The following is a 21,888-nucleotide window of genomic DNA, read 5'->3' on the forward strand; positions in this document are numbered from 1 at the left end:
CGGCGAACGTCCGCCAGCGAACGTTAAAAAGCGGACCAAACGCGGACGTCCCCCGAACGTCCGCCAGCGGACGTTAAAAAGCGGACCAAACGCGGACGTCCCCCGAACGTCCGTCAGCGAACGTTACAAAGCGGACCAAACGCGGACCTTAACGGACGTTCACAACGTCCGGGGGACGTCCCTTGTTTGCTGGGCCTTTTATCAACAGACCTTACACCTTGAAACTCAGACAAAGGGCAAATGAAACTAAACCTACTGGATTTAAAGGAGGTTGTGTTCCTTAAAAATCCCTTTAAACATGATAATGGATTTACAGAAACCATGATTGTTTTGTTGTGCAGGTTGATATTATGGTTTTACTTCAAGTAAAAATAGTAGTCGAATTCGGGTCATTCTACAGAAAAGTCCACTTTTGGTATGACAAAATGTCTTAAAATGTATTTCTTTTGCTAAGTTTTAAACTTAGACCACATTATTATATTACACATTGACTTTATGAATACAAATGACAGCTTTATGATTTATTATTATTATTATTATTTTGTGCATTTAAAGACAGCATGTAGGCCTACCATTTTTTTGTCACTGGTGTTACCATACTTCTCTGGCATTTTAAACATTTTTATAAAATGATATTTCTCTTTTTTTTTCAGCACATGCAGTCAGAGTTACAGAAAAAAAGATAATGAAAAAAATAAGGAGATTATGTGTGTGTTTTTTTTTTTTTTCAATCAGGTTAGTTAAAAGTGATTGAATTATGCTAATTTAATTATGCATGTATTTGCTATAACAATGGAAATATTTGAAAAACAGTTATAAACAAGTAATGCAATCCTTTACATCTTAATTCTTGAGTTTAGCAGAATTCAATGAATGTAAAAGTATTATCATGTCACATATGACACATTTTATTTAATGAGACAGACAAAAAACAGTAACAACAGTGACACAATGAATCACCAGTGACAGATACGACCAAAGATAGCCTACTTATTCTTCAACTATAATCAAGGAGAGGAGACTAAATTTTTTACATTTTTTATACAATCAAAGACTTTTCATTGACACTTAGTGAAAGCAGTCAGTAAAAGATCATAAACAACATTTTAAAAATGTCTGTAAAATACGCTGTCTGTAAAATCGCTGCTTCTCAGCTTCTCAGTTTAGCCAAATACCCTCAATTTAGCCATATCTGACCAAAGGAGGATTAACAATAAGAAAAAAAGTTAGAATCACATTATTTAGTGCTATTTTATGCAAAATAACTAAATAAATAGCTTTGAATAAAGTTTTTTTTTTCTATAAACAACACCAGTGACAGTAACACCAGTGACATTTTTCATGAAAAATGCATTTTATGGCTGCTGCAAGGTATCAATCCACATGTTGTCAATCATGGTATATTCACTAAATTAAGTAGTTTAATCCATTTGTATTCTAGTTTTTTAAAATTCCCTAATAATAAAGTAGGTCACACCAGTGACTTCAACTAAGCTTCATATGAAATTATGATTTTCTAATTAAAATTTCTGATAACTGAAAAGAGATAGTGGACTTTCCATGTGTCTTTCTTCATGGATCTTCAGGAAATAGGAAGAAGGTAGTCAATTGATGTCAACAGTGTGATTTTTATTTCAAAATAAGAGATTTTTGTTAAAGGTAACACCGGTGACACAACACCAGGGTTTTTTTTATATATATATTTTATAATATTTATTCAGCATTTGTTTTTGTTTTTTTATGTAATTTACATAATATATTTGACAGTTATGCATACATTATTGTATTTAAACCCTGTTTCTGAGCTCAAAATAAAGCACTTTCCCACATGACTGTGGGGACGAGCACTTCTGTGCTGTTTGGAATTTTTATAATTAAAAAACAAATACTGCCACATTGATGCACAAGAAGGTTTAATTGTTCAAATATTGTTTCATATTAAAATATATTAAAAAAAAATGTTTTCAATATAAAAAAAGTGTTTTCAAGTGTAATATTTCTGTAAAGGGACAGAAAAGTTGACTTTTCTGTAGAATTACCCATTCATTGTAAAATGAAGTAAATATTAAAAATGAACAACTTTCATGTTAGCCTATGGGAAAAAAATAATGGAGTAACTTCAACCTACTAACTAATTAAAGATGTCATCAGATCATGTGTGCTTTCAGCAGTTATCATTTTAAACATCAAAATCATGATGCCCCCAATAGTAGCTACTGAATATAAGATGTGGGATAATATAAGAATGGGACATTTTATCCAAGTCATCTCAATGGTAAAAAGTGTCCCAATCACCCTGAACTGGAGCTCTAAAATAATGTTATTGACTTCAACTGATGAATGCAGCCAAAGAAAAGATGAAGAATGGAAAAGCACTTTGCTGGCAAAGAAATTGGAAAATAACACAGGTAAGACAATTCCTATACCCATAAATACCTGTCAAACATGGTTTTATTAAAGAAAAGTTATTTAAAAAAAATTACTTTAATTTTTACACATAAGAAAGGTATAGCATGTGGCAAAAAGTGTAATATAGCCACACTGTGAGATACAAGCAAGTGACGATCGAGTGACGTCATTATTTAGGTTACGCGCATGTATCCATGGCAACGCTCGGCTGCTTCGACAGTTAACGGTCCTGCCGGTGATTTTCTCAGATGAGGCCTTGAGTTTTCTCTTTCGTCGGTCAAAAAGGTATTTTAAATTTTAGTTTAGCAGACATTAGCTACCATAACCACTGTTTATCTTGTAAAGTTTAAATTATATGACAAGATTACATTTACAAACGTTTGCTGAAGTTGTTGTCCGTCGCGGCTGACCGTTACGGCCTATCTTCAAATGTACGCTAATCTTGGTCTCACGAATCCAAATTGTCAGTAACAAATGTTTCTTAATAGACAAACGATACCTGAAACATTATTGAATGTGTTCATTTTGTCGTTTTAGGTTAGAAGCCATCGAAAAAACTGCCATCGGACTACCACAGCTGACAACGAGAGACGCGCGTGCACAACTGCATAACACACACACACACACACACACACACACACACACACACACACACACACACACGGAAAGAGCACAACAATTATGAAACTGGTCATTTATTATAAATAAATAAATGTATTTTTCTCCTTACAACGTGTTTGTGTTCTTTTGTTAACCTAGAAGTAAAATAAAAAACAATAAGAGGACTTAATCGAAAGTCCCCTAAACGTCCCGAATGGCCGCTGAACGTCCTGTGAACGTCCCCGTGAACGTCCGGAGGACGTCTTTGCGGACGTCCCCGGGACAGCCAGAGGACCCTACACATGGACGTTCGGGGGACGTTCGCAGAGGCCATTCAGGGGACGTTCTGGGGACCTTTTTTTGTTAGCTGGGTACATAGCTATTTTAGTTATGACAAAAATAATATATAAATGTTAAGCCAAAACGAATTAATTTAAAGCTGAACTGAAACAGAAACCGGCGTTATACCTCTCTAATTTGACACAAATCCAAATGTTTCAATATTCACGATTTGGAGGCTAAACTAGCTATATTTATTATTTTTATTAAACGCTTTTATTGTAGCCTACACAGACTACTTAAAATGAGCAGTATAACTTTTTATATATTTGGTTGAATGTATGTTATTTTGACAGTAAACAGGCTGTTATGTCAAGTTACTAAAACTGATGTTGTGTGCGCGTGAGGCGCCGACGCGTTCACTTGAATTTTCTTATAAAAGCGGAAACAACTTAAAATACTTAGACATTTATGGTCAAATATATGTAACACCATTCGAATCTGTGAAGGGTTAAATAGGCCTATTATTTTTGTACACTCACAATAAAAACAAAACATTGCTCGTAAAATAAACAAAGACATTTTCTGCCGTCTTGGTTTCCTTTCTGTGAACTTCTCAAAAATGAACCGACACTCATATTGTCGCATTTTTTCCCTTTTCATTTTGGTAATATGTTAATTACTTAAGTGAAATAAATTTCGTGCATAGACATAGGCTATTTATTCCTTTTATATAATTGAATCCTTTGTTCTCCGTTCACAGAAGCGCTGCAGGTGCGTGATGATGATGAATCCTCATGTTCTGTTGTTGTTGTTTTTTTGCTATTTGTTCATGTAGGCTAAAACTAAACCCTTGGGATTTTTTTAATGATTCACATTTATCAAATTTCGTTTAATTCTAATTTAATATAATCTTATCGGTTAATGAAACGATGATCGCATCAGTTGAAAGTCAGGGGGAAAAACAGAAATTATATTGACAAGGCAACAATAATTTTCGTTTAGTTTAAGTTTTTCAAAACATCCACAGAAATACAGTAAATTTTCCCGCTGTTTAAGCCACGAATATTTACAAAATAAAATAATTACAAAGATGATAAAAGATAATAAAATAATTACAAAGATAATAAAAGTTCTATGTTTAATATACGAGAGTTTTTGTTTTGCTGTTGTCCACTAAAGCAATTGACGCAGAATCGCCAATAGCCGTTAAATCGAAATTGAAAGTAAAATGTTCAGGGCCATTTATAGCTAATTCATTCAAAAGCGAAGGAAAGACAGAAAAAGTGAGGATAGCAAGTAAACTGTGACATATAATAATGTTCACTGTGTTCATAAAAGTGTTTAATTAAGAGATAAAATCTGTATGGCCATTTATAAGCTAAGGAAAACTAAAAAGCCCCCCGATGGTGATACCGTTATTAGGTGTTGCCACCTAGTGGATAGCCTATTTTCTAATATGACTGCATAGTCTACTGCAAAGAATGCGTCTGCTAAATGATTGAATTTAAATGTATAAAACAAAACATTAAAATAAGAAAAAAAAAAAAAGAAAAAAAATGAGTGCAGTAGCCACTGATCTATAATAGAGAATAGTCTATCATTATGTATAGCCTATTGATCGGTGGTAGTAGCCCAAAGGATGTCATGCGCTTGGTAACAGATGTAGAGGCATTTACATTTTACATTTTAAAAACACAATGACAGCTTAAAAACAGACTTAATTAAATTTACTGTAGTTTTTTTAAACTTTTTTTATCTGTGCAAACATATTTCTGTGAAATACGTGTTAGGTTGCACAGAAGAAAGCCGATTTATGACATCTACTGATATAGCAGCAGAGGACTGTTATTTTGTTGAACGAACTGAATATGACGTCACTGGCTCAGATTTGATAGACCAATCGGCTGAAAGGGGCGTGTAATGACCGCCCACATGTGGAAAACGAATTTTGAAGTCGTGTTTCCGTTTTCTATCCGTGACCCGAAAAAAACGAAAATCGAGTCAAAATCTCGTTTTTCCGTTTTTTTTTAACAAACGAAAAAACGGGAAACGACCGTTTTCTCGTTTCTGCGTTTTTCATTTCAAATCGGAAAACAAACTATCAAAACGTACACGGACCGCACAGCTTTGCATACAAGAACTAACTTTTTCGTTTGTGCATTGAAGAGAAAACAAATCACTTTGCATTATGGTCCGTGTACGTTTTGATAGTTTGTTTTCCAATTTGAAATGAAATTAGCAGAAACGAGAAAACGGTCGTTTCCCGTTTTTTCGTTTGTTAAAAAAAACGGAAAAAACGAGATTTTGACTCGATTTTCGTTTTTTTCGAGTCACGGATAGAAAACGGAAACACGACTTCAAAACTCGTTTTCCACATGTGGGCGGTCATTACACGCCCCTTTCAGCTGATTGGTCTATCAAATCTGAGCCAGTGACGTCATCTTCAGTTCGTTCAACAAAATAATAGTCCTCTGCCGCTATATCAGTAGTGTCATAAATCGGCTTTCTTCTGTGCAACCTAACGCGTATTTCACAGAAATATGTTTGCACAGATAAAAAAAAGTAAAAAAAAAAAAAAAAAAAAACTACAGTAAATTTAATTAAGTCTGTTTTTAAGCTGTCATTGTGTTTTTAAAATGTAAAAAAATGCCTCTACATTTGTTACCAAGCACATGACATCCTTTGGGCTACTACCACCGATCAATAGGCTATAATGATAGACTATTCTCTATTATAGATCAGTGGCTACTGCACTCTTTTTTTCTTTTCTTGTTTTAATGTTTTGTTTACATTTTATACATTTAAATTCAATCATTTAGCAGACGCATTCCTTGCAGTAGACTATGCATATTAGAAAATAGGCTATCCACTAGGTGGCAACACCTAATAACGGTATCACCATCGGGGGCTTTTTAGTTTTCCTTGGCTTATAAATGGCCATACAGATTTTATCTCTTAAATTAAACACTTTTATGAACACAGTGAACATTATTATATGTCACAGTTTACTTGCTATCCTCACTTTTTCTGTCTTTCCTTCGCTTTTGAATGAATTAGCTATAAATGGCCCTGAACATTTTACTTTCAATTTCGATTTAACGGCTATTGGCGATTCTGCGTCAATTGCTTTAGTGGACAACAGCAAAACAAAAACTCTCGTATATTAAACAGAGAACTTTTATTATCGTTGTAATTATTTTATTATCTTTTATCATCTTTGTAATTATTTTATTTTGTAAATATTCGTGGCTTAAACAGCGGGAAAATTTACTGTAGGCCTATGCAGTTCTGTGGATGTTTTGAAAAACTTAAACTAAACGAAAATTATTGTTGCCTTGTCAATATAATTTCTGTTTTTTCCCCCTGACTTTCAACTGATGCGATCATCGTTTCATTAACCGACAAGATTATATTAAATTAGAATTAAACGAAATTTGATAAATGTCTGTGAATCATTAAAAAAATCCCAAGGGTTTAGTTTTAGCCTACATGAACAAATAGCAAAATAAACAACAGAACATGAGGGTTCATCATCATCACGCACCTGCAGCGCTTCTGTGAAAGGAGAACAAAGGATTCAAGTATATAAAAGGAATAGCCTAAATAGCCTATGTCTATGCGCGAAATTTATTTCACTTAAGTAATTAACATATTACCAAAATGAAAGGGGAAAAAATCCGACAATATGAGTGTCGGTTCATTTTTGAGAAGTTCACAGAAAGGAATAATTTCTTTGTTTATTTTACGAGCAATGTTTTGTTTTTATTGTGAGTGTACCAAATAATAGGCCTATTTAACCCTTCACAGATTCGAATGGTGTTACATATATTTGACCATAAATGTCTAAGTATTTTAAGTTGTTTCCGCTTTTATAAGAAAATTCAAGTGAATGCGTCGGCGCCTCACGCGCACAACATCAGTTTTAGTAACTTGACATCACAGCCTGTTAACTGTCAAAATAACATACATTCAACCAAATATATAAAAAGTTATACTGCTCATTTTAAGTAGTCTGTCTAGGCTACAATAAAAGCGTTTAAATAATAAATATAGTTTAGCCTCCAAATCGTGAATATTGAAACATTTGGATTTGTGTCAAATTAGAGAGGTAGTTAATGCCGGTTTCTGTTTCAGTTCAGCTTTAAATTAATTCGTTTTGGCTTAACATTTATAAATTATTTTTGCCATAACTAAAATAGCTATGTAGCTGTAATTTTGATCTTTAATGTTTGATCTTTACATATTCCCTCAATCTTTTAACCAAAGGGTTATTAACATTAGCCTATATTCAGCAGGCAATGTTAGGCTATATAAAATAAATAAATAAATAAAGAGAGATGAGCTATTGTTCGTTTTTCAAAATTGCTTACACTACTTATTTATTGTGATTTATTCTATTTATTCAAAATAGAATAAAATAAAAACTGTAGTTTTTTTTTTTTTTTTTTTTTTTTTTTTAAATCTGTGCTTTTCATCCGCTCCTCTGTGTGGGTAGTTTCACTATGCATATTAAACTACAAACAGCATTACAACAGTCTGTGTGCTGATTAACATTTCTGAAATAAATATTTCTGTGAAATTTTTATGACATCTACTGATATAGCGGCAGAGGACTGTTATTTTGTTGAACGAACTGAAGATGACGTCACCGGCTCAGATTTGATTGACCAATCGGCTGAAAGGGGCGTGTAATGACCGCCCACATGTGGAAAACGAGTTTTGAAGTCGTGTTTCCATTTTCTATCCGTGACCCGAAAAAACTAAAATCGAGTCAAAATCTCGTTTTTCCGTTTTTTTTAACAAACGAAAAAACGGGAAACGACCGTTTTCTCGTTTCTGCTTATTTCATTTCAAATTGGAAAACAAACTATCAAAACGTACACGGACCCATTATATACAACAGTTAACTTATTACGCTATGCATAGAAGTAATTTATAAAAAAACATATGTACATGGTAAGATATGCACTGTTTCCTTCCATCCTATACAAGAACTAACGTATTGCTCATGCATTGAAGAGATACATAACTAGTTGTTTTGAGATGAATGAGCTAACACATCCTTTATGCATTGAAGAGCTAACACATAACATGCGTATTTCATTTCACAAGTTATTCCGTTTCGTTGCGAAGAGAGAACACTACAGGTGTTTGTTGCACTGCGCTGCATACAAGAACTAACTCTTTCCTTTGTGCATTGAAGAGAAAACAAATCACATAAGCTGGTGCATTCCAATGCACTAAGAACCCAGCAAGCAATAGCCGTCATTTCACCGTCTCGGTTAACTATAGACCCGATATAGTCCGGCTATGTGTAACCCACTTTTAGCCAAAATAATCTTTCATTTGGTTACATGTCGTTTTTGCCAAAATAACTTGCGAGTTGTATGATATTGCATCATGTAAGTGAAGTCAACAGTGATTACAAGGTGTTTGGTTTCACATCTTTGACATGTTATATTGTGTAGGCTGTGCGTAGCCACAATTTAGCTCGTAGTCAGACCGGCTATTTGTAGCCCACCTATAGTCAATCCTGATTTATTGTAGTTTTTGGACAGGAAGTGCTTGAGATGGTTGATATCTCATCGTGTTCGCAATGTCAATGATTTCTACAAGATTTAAGTGGCATTTCATGACATGGTCTATATGTAGTCACGATTTAGCTCTGAATTGGATAGGCTATGTGTAGTCTGCTTTTAGTCCACCCGGCGAAATCGAGGCAATTTATAGTCTAGTTTTTACGGCTTGGCTATAGCCCTGATTCAGACCAGCAATGAGTGTAACCAAAATAGTGTTAAGTCATTTTCGACCACAAAGCTTGTGGGATTCTTGATATACTTGCATTTATACATTTATATGCAAGTATAATATACATTTATATGCAAGTATATATTTGAAACAGCACATTTTTGCTGTCACACAATCCTACATTCTACGATATCATATTATATATATATATATATATATATATATATATATATATATATATATATATATATATATATATCAGGGTATAGCCAAACCATAATTTAATTATAATTATATACCACACACATATATGACTGTATTTAATTTTAAGTTAATTAAAAATTTACAATTTTCAACCGCTAGATGGCAACTGTGGCTCTACTGAGACATGACCACTGGCAACGCGAGACTTGAACGTTAGCTCTCGATCACTGTTGCCAGATCTCGCGATAAACATTTCCGCATTTTACAACCGTTGGAGACGGAGAGCAAGCAACAGCAAATGTTAAAGCAAATTCTTTACTGCTTTTGGTCATGTAAGTATCTGTGTTTTTCATTTTGACATGTGTTTATTATTTATGTACATTATGTGTAGGAACCGTGACATTTTAGCGGGTAACAGTGCAGACAGTAAAACGTGGTTAGATTAACATACATGCACATACTGTAGTGTTTCCTTGTGCCCTAAAACTCTGTAATTATCTAAATACAAGGGGGTAAACATGAAACCTGTGCACCCTACTATTATTTGTTATGGAAGCCTTGTATATCTTTTAATCTTTTGATCATTATGGCATAAAAATATGAGTTTTTGATTTGGCAAGGCAAGTTTATTTTGTATAGCTAGCACATTTCAACAACAATGTTCAAGGTAATTCAAAGTGCTTTACATAAAACATGGAATTTATGGAACTAAAAATTAATAAAAAAAATATTGTTAACATTTTTTATTTAACTTTTTTTTTGTCAATGTTTTATATTTTTATTATGTTACACTGTAATTTTCTTGTAATGTTTATTTGTATTGTATTTGTAAAATTTAATTTATTATTTTTTTATCATTGTGTATTATCTTGAGTTCTTTTTCTAAATAAAACCTTTTATATTTAATTTGTTTGGACGGATTGTCATTTATGAGAACCTGTTATATTTAAGTGAAAAGAATCCTTTAGCCATTATTTTGTTGTCTATTGCATGTATAGATGTAATCATTCATTAGTAGTGTAATTGATGACTAGTCTATTTTTGGGTTATGGTTAGACGTCTATTAGATTTTCACTGACAGCCCAAATTCAGCCTTATTTTAGCCTAGACCCGTATTAACCGTCTATTAGACATAAATATGTAGTTGTCTAATAATCGTCTAATTGATGACTAGTCTACTCTTGGGTTATGGTTAGACGTCTATTAGATTTTCACTGACAGCCCAAATTCAGCCTTATTTTAGCCTAGACCCATATTCACCGTCTATTAGACATATATAGTTGTCTAATAATCGTCTAATTGATGACTAGTCTATTTTTGGGTTATGGTTAGACGTCTATTAGATTTTCACTGACAGCCCAAATTTTGCCTTGTTTTAGCCTAGACGGCCGGGCTATGTTTTGACGGCTATTAGACGTCTAATAGACATAAAATTGCTTGCTGGGAATACATGAAAGGTGCTTGTTGCACTGCGTTGCATACATGAACTAACTTTTTCGTTTGTGCATTGAAGAGAAAACAAATCACATTGCATTGCATACAATAGTTAACTTATTACGCTGTGCATAGAATAAAAAAAAAAAAAACATATGTACATTGCAACATGTAAGATATGCACTGTTTCCTTCAATCCTATACAAGAGAACACTACAGGTGCTTGTTGCACTGCGTTGCATACATGAACTAACTCTTTCTTTTTGCATTGAAGAGAAAGCTAATCACATATGCTGTTGCACTGCAATGCATCAAAACTTGTTTCAGTGCTTTGCATATACAATAGTTAACTTACTACGCTGTTACATTGCACCATGTAAGCTAATGCATCCTTGCATCCTGTACAAGAACTAACGTACTGCTCATGCATTGAAGAGATACATAACTTGTTTTGCGATGAATTTACTCATTCTTTATGTATTGCATACAAGAACTAACTCTTTCCTTTGTGCATTGAAGAAAAAACAAATAACATTATTGTTGTTTTGCAATGCATCAAAAACTGTTTAATTGCATTGCTTACAATAGCTAACTTGTTACGTTGTGGATACAATATATCAATCAATATATGTGCTGTTGTAGTTAACTCGTTACGCTGTTGCATTGCAACATGTACGTTTATGCGCTTTGAAAAGATAACACATAACTCGTTGTGTTGCAATGAATGAACTAACTCATCCGTTATGAATTGAAGAGGTAACACATAACTCGTTGTGTTGCAATGAATGAACTAACTCATCCGTTATGCATTGAAGAGATAACACATAACATGTGCATTGCATTGCAGTAACTTGATCGGTTGTGCAGTGAAGTTATAACACATGAAAGGTTCTTGTTGCACTGCGTTGCATACATTAACTAACTTTTTCGTTTGTGCATTGAAGAGAAAACAAATCACATTGCATTGCATACAATAGTTAACTTATTACGCTGCATAGAATAAAAAAAACAAACATTTGTACATTGCAACATGTAAGATATGCACTGTTTCCTTCCATCCTATACAAGAACTAACGTATTGCTCATGCATTGAACAGATACATAACTAGTTGTTTTGAGATGAATGAGCTAACACATCCTTTATGCATTGAAGAGCTAACAAATAACATGCGCATTGCATTTCACTAAGTTATTCCGTTTCGTTGCGAAGAGAGAACAACACAGGTGTTTGTTGCACTGCGCTGCATACAAGAACTCTTTCCTTTATGCATTGAAGAGCAAACAAATCACATAAGCTGCTGCATTCCAATGCATCAAGAACTGTTTCAGTGCATAGCATACAATAGTTAACTTATTACGCCGTGCATAGAAGACATTACAAAAAACATATGTATCTAGCATTGCAACATGTAAGATGTGCACTGTTTCTTTGCATCCTATACAAGAATTAACGTATTTCTCATGCATTAGAGAGATAACACATAAGTCGTTGTGTTGCGATGAATGAACTAACTCATCCGTTATGCACTGACGAGATAACACATGACATGTGCATTGCATTCCTGTAACTTGATCGGTTGTGCAGTGAAGTTATAACACATGAAAGGTGCTTGTTGCACTGCGTTGCATACATGAACTAACTCTTTCCTTTTACATTGAAGAGAAAGCTAATCAAATATGCTGTTGCATTGCAATGCATCAAGACTTGTTTCAGTGCTTTGCATATACAGTAGTTAACTTATTACGCTGTTACATTGCACCATGTAAGCTTATGCATCCTTGCATCCTGTACAAGAACTAACGTGCTGCTCATGCATTGAAGAGATACATAACTCGTTTTTGCGATGAATTCACTCATTCCTTTATGTGTTGCATACATGAAGTAACTCTTTCCTTTCTGCATTGAAGAAAAAACAAATAACATTGTTGTTGTTTTGCAATACATCAAAAACTGTTTAAATGCATTGCTTACAATAGCTAACTTATTACGTTTTGCATACAATATATCAATCAATATATGTGCTGTTGTAGTTAGCTCATTACGCTGTTGCATTGCAACATGTAAGTTTATGCTGTTGTTTCATTGCATTGAATACTAGAAATGAAGCTCTAGCGCAAGTTCTGCCGGGAAGACTCAAATGTTACGTCACTTATTAATTCAGATCTAACCAATCATTATCTAACACTTGGAGTATAAAAGATTGGTACTTACACTTGTCTGAGTTCGCAGATGCTGACGCGAACTTTCACCTCCATCCTCCCCACCACCACCAGGATGGTCCCTGTCCATATCCCCGGGGGTTGGCTACGCCCCTGCCTTCAGCTTCAGGCAGGAAATGCAAAGTCTCCAACCCTCAGGACGTGAGCTACGGACGGGGTCTACGCCAAAGATCATTAACCTTATATATTATGCTTGCTGTTTGGTAATAAATATCAGTGTTCTGTTATCTTGCCTCCCGAGTCTTTCTGGTAGAACTAACGTAGTCGTTATGCATTGAAAAGATAACACATAACTCGTTGTGTTGCAATGAATTAACTAACTCATCCGTTATGCATTGAAGAGATAACACATAACATGCGCATTGAAGTTATATGAAAGGTGTTTGTTGCACTGCGTTGCATACATGAACTAACTTTTTCCTTTGTGTACTGAAGAGAAAACAAATCACATTGCATTGCATACAATAGTTAACTTATTACGCTGTGTATAGAATAAATAAAACAAAAAACAAATGTACATTGCAAAATGTAAGATGTGCACTGTTTCCTTCCCATCCTATACAAGAATTAACCTATTCCTCATGCATTGGAGAGATAAAACATAAGTCGTTGTGTTGCGATGAATGAACTAACTCATCCGTTATGCACTGAAAGAGATAACACATAACATGTGCATTGCATTTCAGTAAGTTATTCCGTTTCGCTGCGAAGGGAGAACACTAAAGGTGTTTGTTGCACTGCTTTGCATACATGAACTAACTTTTACGTTTGTGCATTGAAGAGAAAACAAATCACATTGCATTGCATTCAATAGTTAACTTATTACGCTGTGCATATAATAAATTAAAAAAAAACATACGTACATTGCAACATGTAAGATATGCAGTTTCCTTCCATTCTATTACAAGAACTAACTAATAGTTAACTTATTACGCTTTTACATTGCACCATGTAAGCTTATGCATCCTTGCATCCTGTACAAGAACTCACGTACTGCTCATGCATTGAAGAGATACATAACTTGTTTTGCGAAGAATTTACTCATTCTTTATGTGTTGCATACAAGAACTAACTCTTTCTCTTTTGTGCACTAAAGAAAAAACAAATAACATTGTTGTTGTTTTGCAATACATCAAAAACTGTTTAATTGCATTGCTTACAATAGCTAACTTATTACGTTGTGCATACAATATGTCAATCAATATATGTGCTGTTGTAGTTAACTCATTACGCTGTTGCATTGCAACGTGCGTTTATGCGCTTGTTTCATTGCATTGAATACTAGAACTATCGTATTCGTTATGCATTGAAAAGATAACACATAACTCGTTGTGTTGCAATGAATGAACTAACTCATCCGTTATGCATTGAAGAGATAACACATAACATGTGCATTGCATTGCAGTAACTTGATAGGTTGTGCAGTGAAGCTATAACACATGAAAGGTGCTTGTTGTACTGCGTTGCATACATGAACTAACTTTTTCGTTTGTGCATTGAAGAGAAAACAAATCATATTGCATTGCATACAATAGTTAACTTATTACGCTGTGCATAGAATAAAAAAAAAAAAAAAAACATATGTACATTGCAACATGTAAGATATGCACTGTTTCCTTCCATCCTATACAAGAGAACACTGCAGGTGCTTGTTGCACTGCGTTGCATACATGAACTAACTCTTTCTTTTTGCATTGAAGAGAAAGCTAATCACATATGCTGTTGCACTGCAATGCATCAAAACTTGTTTCAGTGCTTTGCATATACAATAGTTAACTTACTACGCTGTTACATTGCACCATGTAAGCTAATGCATCCTTGCATCCTGTACAAGAACTAACGTACTGCTCATGCATTGAAGAGATACATAACTTGTTTTGCGATGAATTTACTCATTCTTTATGTATTGCATACAAGAACTAACTCTTTCCTTTGTGCATTGAAGAAAAAACAAATAACATTATTGTTGTTTTGCAATGCATCAAAAACTGTTTAATTGCATTGCTTACAATAGCTAACTTGTTACGTTGTGGATACAATATATCAATCAATATATGTGCTGTTGTAGTTAACTCGTTACGCTGTTGCATTGCAACATGTACGTTTATGCGCTTGTATGCATTGAAAAGATAACACATAACTCGTTGTGTTGCAATGAATGAACTAACTCATCCGTTATGAATTGAAGAGGTAACACATAACTCGTTGTGTTGCAATGAATGAACTAACTCATCCGTTATGCATTGAAGAGATAACACATAACATGTGCATTGCATTGCAGTAACTTGATCGGTTGTGCAGTGAAGTTATAACACATGAAAGGTTCTTGTTGCACTGCGTTGCATACATTAACTAACTGTTTCGTTTGTGCATTGAAGAGAAAACAAATCACATTGCATTGCATACAATAGTTAACTTATTACACTGTGCATAGAATAAAAAAAAAAAAAAAAACATATGTACATTGCAACATGTAAGATATGCACTGTTTCCTTCCATCCTATACAAGATCTAACGTATTACTCATGCATTGAACAGATGCATAACTAGTTGTTTTGAGATGAATGAGCTAACACATCCTTTATGCATTGAAGAGCTAACAAATAACATGCGCATTGCATTTCACTAAGTTATTCCGTTTCGTTGCGAAGAGAGAACAACACAGGTGTTTGTTGCACTGCGCTGCATACAAGAACTCTTTCCTTTATGCATTGAAGAGCAAACAAATCACATAAGCTGCTTCAATTCCAATGCATCAAGAACAGTTTCAGTGCATAGCATACAATAGTTAACTTATTACGCCGCGCATAGAAGACATTAAAAAAACATATGTACTGTAGCATTGCAACATGTAAGATGTGTACTGTTTCTTTGCATCCTATACAAGAATTAACGTATTTCTCATGCATTAGAGACATAACACATAAAGTCGTTGTGTTGCGATGAATGAACTAACTCATCCGTTATGCACTGAAGAGATAACACATAACATGTGCATTGCATTGCAGTAACTTGATCGGTTGTGCAGTGAAGTTATAACACATGAAAAGTGCTTGTTGCACTGCGTTGCATACATGAACTAACTCTTTCCTTTTGCATTGAAGAGAAAGCTAATCACATATGCTGTTGCAATGCAATGCATCAAGACTTGTTTCAGTGCTTTGCATATACAATAGTTAACTTATTACGCTTTTACATTGCACCATGTAAGCTTATGCATCCTTGCATCCTGTACAAGAACTAACGTACTCCTCATGCATTGAAGAGATACATAACTTGTTTTGCGATGAATTTACTCATTCTTTATGTATTGTATACAAGAACTAACTCTTTCTCTTTTGTGCACTAAAGAAAAAACAAATAACATTGTTGTTGTTTTGCAATACATCAAAAACTGTTTAATTGCATTGCTTACAATAGCTAACTTATTACGTTGTGCATACAATATGTCAATCAATATATGTGCTGTTGTAGTTAACTCATTACGCTGTTGCATTGCAACATGTGCGTTTATGCGCTTGTTTCATTGCATTGAATACTAGAACTAACGTATTCGTTATGCATTGAAAAGATAACACATAACTCGTTGTGTTGCAATGAATGAACTAACTCATCCGTTATGCATTGAGGAGATAACACAACGTGCGGTTGTGCAGTGAAGTTATATGAAAGGTGTTTGTTGCACTGCGTTGCATACATGAACTAACTTTTTCCTTTGTGTACTGAAGAGAAAACAAATCACATTGCATTGCATACAATAGTTAACTTATTACGCTGTGTATAGAATAAATAAAAAAAAAAACATATGTACATTGCAAAATGTAAGATATGCACTGTTTCCTTCCCATCCTATACAAGAATTAACCTATTCCTCATGCATTGGAGAGATAAAACATAAGTCGTTGTGTTGCGATGAATGAACTAACTCATCCGTTATGCACTGAAAGAGATAACACATAACATGTGCATTGCATTTCAGTAAGTTATTCCGTTTTGCTGCGAAGGGAGAACACTAAAGGTGTTTGTTGCACTGCTTTGCATACATGAACTAACTTTTACGTTTGTGCATTGAAGAGAAAACAAATCACATTGCATTGCATTCAATAGTTAACTTATTACGCTGTGCATATAATAATAAAAAAAAAAACATATGTACATTGCAACATGTAAGATATGCAGTTTCCTTCCATTCTATTACAAGAACTAACTAATAGTTAACTTATTACGCTTTTACATTGCACCATGTAAGCTTATGCATCCTTGCATCCTGTACAAGAACTCACGTACTGCTCATGCATTGAAGAGATACATAACTTGTTTTGCGAAGAATTTACTCATTCTTTATGTGTTGCATACAAGAACTAACTCTTTCTCTTTTGTGCACTAAAGAAAAAACAAATAACATTGTTGTTGTTTTGCAATACATCAAAAACTGTTTAATTGCATTGCTTACAATAGCTAACTTATTACGTTGTGCATACAATATGTCAATCAATATATGTGCTGTTGTAGTTAACTCATTACGCTGTTGCATTGCAACGTGCGTTTATGCGCTTGTTTCATTGCATTGAATACTAGAACTATCGTATTCGTTATGCATTGAAAAGATAACACATAACTCGTTGTGTTGCAATGAATGAACTAACTCATCCGTTATGCATTGAAGAGATAACACATAACATGTGCATTGCATTGCAGTAACTTGATAGGTTGTGCAGTGAAGCTATAACACATGAAAGGTGCTTGTTGTACTGCGTTGCATACATGAACTAACTTTTTCGTTTGTGCATTGAAGAGAAAACAAATCACATTGCATTGCATACAATAGTTAACTTATTACGCTGTGCATAGAATAAAAAAAAAAAAAAAAAAACATATGTACATTGCAACATGTAAGATATGCACTGTTTCCTTCCATCCTATACAAGAGAACACTGCAGGTGCTTGTTGCACTGCGTTGCATACATGAACTAACTCTTTCTTTTTGCATTGAAGAGAAAGCTAATCACATATGCTGTTGCACTGCAATGCATCAAAACTTGTTTCAGTGCTTTGCATATACAATAGTTAACTTACTACGCTGTTACATTGCACCATGTAAGCTAATGCATCCTTGCATCCTGTACAAGAACTAACGTACTGCTCATGCATTGAAGAGATACATAACTTGTTTTGCGATGAATTTACTCATTCTTTATGTATTGCATACAAGAACTAACTCTTTCCTTTGTGCATTGAAGAAAAAACAAATAACATTATTGTTGTTTTGCAATGCATCAAAAACTGTTTAATTGCATTGCTTACAATAGCTAACTTGTTACGTTGTGGATACAATATATCAATCAATATATGTGCTGTTGTAGTTAACTCGTTACGCTGTTGCATTGCAACATGTACGTTTATGCGCTTGTATGCATTGAAAAGATAACACATAACTCGTTGTGTTGCAATGAATGAACTAACTCATCCGTTATGAATTGAAGAGGTAACACATAACTCGTTGTGTTGCAATGAATGAACTAACTCATCCGTTATGCATTGAAGAGATAACACATAACATGTGCATTGCATTGCAGTAACTTGATCGGTTGTGCAGTGAAGTTATAACACATGAAAGGTTCTTGTTGCACTGCGTTGCATACATTAACTAACTGTTTCGTTTGTGCATTGAAGAGAAAACAAATCACATTGCATTGCATACAATAGTTAACTTATTACGCTGTGCATAGAATAAATTAAAAAAAAAAAACATATGTACATTGCAACATGTAAGATATGCACTGTTTCCTTCCATCTAATACAAGATCTAACGTATTACTCATGCATTGAACAGATGCATAACTAGTTGTTTTGAGATGAATGAGCTAACACATCCTTTATGCATTGAAGAGCTAACAAATAACATGCGCATTGCATTTCACTAAGTTATTCCGTTTCGTTGCGAAGAGAGAACAACACAGGTGTTTGTTGCACTGCGCTGCATACACGAACTCTTTCCTTTATGCATTGAAGAGCAAACAAATCACATAAGCTGCTTCAATTCCAATGCATCAAGAACAGTTTCAGTGCATAGCATACAATAGTTAACTTATTACGCCGCGCATAGAAGACATTAAAAAAACATATGTACTGTAGCATTGCAACATGTAAGATGTGCACTGTTTCTTTGCATCCTATACAAGAATTAACGTATTTCTCATGCATTAGAGAGATAACACATAAAGTCGTTGTGTTGCGATGAATGAACTAACTCATCCGTTATGCACTGAAGAGATAACACATAACATGTGCATTGCATTGCAGTAACTTGATCGGTTGTGCAGTGAAGTTATAACACATGAAAAGTGCTTGTTGCACTGCGTTGCATACATGAACTAACTCTTTCCTTTTGCATTGAAGAGAAAGCTAATCACATATGCTGTTGCAATGCAATGCATCAAGACTTGTTTCAGTGCTTTGCATATACAATAGTTAACTTATTACGCTTTTACATTGCACCATGTAAGCTTATGCATCCTTGCATCCTGTACAAGAACTAACGTACTCCTCATGCATTGAAGAGATACATAACTTGTTTTGCGATGAATTTACTCATTCTTTATGTATTGTATACAAGAACTAACTCTTTCTCTTTTGTGCACTAAAGAAAAAACAAATAACATTGTTGTTGTTTTGCAATACATCAAAAACTGTTTAATTGCATTGCTTACAATAGCTAACTTATTACGTTGTGCATACAATATGTCAATCAATATATGTGCTGTTGTAGTTAACTCATTACGCTGTTGCATTGCAACATGTGCGTTTATGCGCTTGTTTCATTGCATTGAATACTAGAACTAACGTATTCGTTATGCATTGAAAAGATAACACATAACTCGTTGTGTTGCAATGAATGAACTAACTCATCCGTTATGCATTGAGGAGATAACACAACGTGCGGTTGTGCAGTGAAGTTATATGAAAGGTGTTTGTTGCACTGCGTTGCATACATGAACTAACTTTTTCCTTTGTGTACTGAAGAGAAAACAAATCACTTTGCATTATATACAACAGTTAACTTATTACGCTGTGCATAGAAGAAATTAAAAAAAAAAACATATGTACATGGTAAGATATGCACTGTTTCCTTCCATCCTATACAATAACTAACGTATTGCTCATGCATTGAAGAGATACATAACTAGTTGTTTTGAGATGAATGAGCTAACACATCCTTTATGCATTGAAGAGCTAACACATAACATGCGCATTGCATTTCACAAGTTATTCCGTTTCGTTGCGAAGAGAGAACACTACAGGTGTTTGTTGCACTCGGCTGCATACAAAAACTAACTCTTTCCTTTGTGCATTGAAGAGAAAACAAATCAAATAAGCTGGTGCATTCCAATGCACTAAAAACTGTTTCAGTGCATAGCATACAATAGTTAACTTATTACGCCGTGCATAGAAAACATTAAAAAAAACATATGTACTGTAGCATTGCAACATGTAAGATGTGCACTGTTTCGTTGCATGCTATACAAGAATTAACGTATTTCTCATGCATTAGAGAGATAACACATAAGTCGTTGTGTTGAGATGAATGAACTAACTCATCCGTTATGCATACAATAGTTAACTTATTATGCTGTGCAATGAATAAATTAAAAAAAAAACATGTGTACATTGCTACGTGTAAGATATGCACTTTTTCCTTCCATCCAATCCATGCATTGAAGGGATACATAACTAGTTGTTTTTAGATGAATGAGCTAACACATCCTTTACGCATTGAAGAGATAACACATAACATGCGCATTGGATGAGTTATTCCGTTTCTTTGCGAAGAGAGAACACTACAGGTGTTTGTTTCACTGCGTTGCATACAAGAACTAAATCTTTCCTTTGTGCATTGAAGTGAAAACAAATCACATTAGCTGGTGCATTCCAATGCATCACAAACTGTTTTAGTGCATAGCATACAATAACTTATTACGCCGTGCATACTAATGTATTCCTCATGCATTGAAGAGATGACACATAGATACATCTCGATGTGTTGCGAAGAATGAACTAACTCATCCATTATGCATTGAAGTGATAAAAAATACGTGTATTGCATGGCAGTCCTCGATCATGAACTTTGCATACATGCCCCATTTTGATGTTATTTCAGACATAGAGTATTGCATTTTTGACATAATGGACATATTTCTGGCAAATAAGTCATCGATCGGAAACTTTCTATATATACTCAGTGACTCCATCTGATGGTACGTCAGCCATAGAATAGTGCAAATTTGACCTAAAGGTCATATTGCTGGCCAAAGAGCTCTCAAACTTGAACTTTTCATACATGACTGTTGACTCCTGATGTTACTTCACCCATAAAGAAGTCCATATTAGCTATACTGAACATATTTCTGGCTAATTAGTCCTCGATCTTGAACTTTCCATTCATAGTCATTGACTCCTGTTTTATTTCCTTCAGCTTTACAAGAGTCCATTTTAGACTTGATTAAACTTTTACAGTCCCAAGAGTCCTCGATCATGAACTTTATATACAGGCCTCACTCTGATGTTACTTGAGCCGTAGAGTATTGCATATTTGACCTAATGACCATATTTCTGGCCGAAAATGACTCCATCTTGAACTTTCAATACAGACTCATTGATTCACTCTGATGTTACTTGAGCCATATATGAAGCCATTTTGACCTACTGAACAAATTTCTGGCAAATTAGTCATTGATGATGAACTTTTTATATAAAGTCATTGACTCTTTCTGATGATATGTCAGCCACAGAGAATTGCGTATTTGACCTAATGGACATATTGCTGTCAAATTGGTACTCAATCTTCAACTTTCATTACATACTCATTGACTCATTCTGATGCTACTTCAGTCATGTATGAACCCATTTTTGAACTACTGAACAAATTTCTGGCAAGTTAGTCTTTGATGATGAAATATCTATTCAGACTTATTGACTTTTTCTGGTGTTACA

General features: G+C 34.3%; 1 long non-coding RNA gene across 1 annotated transcript; it reads left to right on the forward strand.

The window, feature by feature from the left end:
- The first annotated feature begins 2,218 nt into the window (after positions 1–2,218).
- Positions 2,219–3,072, forward strand: LOC125252811. The gene is made up of 3 exons (XR_007181283.1): positions 2,219–2,408; positions 2,587–2,694; positions 2,947–3,072. It is a non-coding gene; the product is annotated as an uncharacterized LOC125252811 (long non-coding RNA).
- Positions 3,073–21,888: the final 18,816 nt, after the last annotated feature.

Source organism: Megalobrama amblycephala, linkage group LG18, assembly GCF_018812025.1.
Source record: "Megalobrama amblycephala isolate DHTTF-2021 linkage group LG18, ASM1881202v1, whole genome shotgun sequence".
Taxonomy (NCBI): Eukaryota; Metazoa; Chordata; class Actinopteri; order Cypriniformes; family Xenocyprididae; genus Megalobrama; species Megalobrama amblycephala.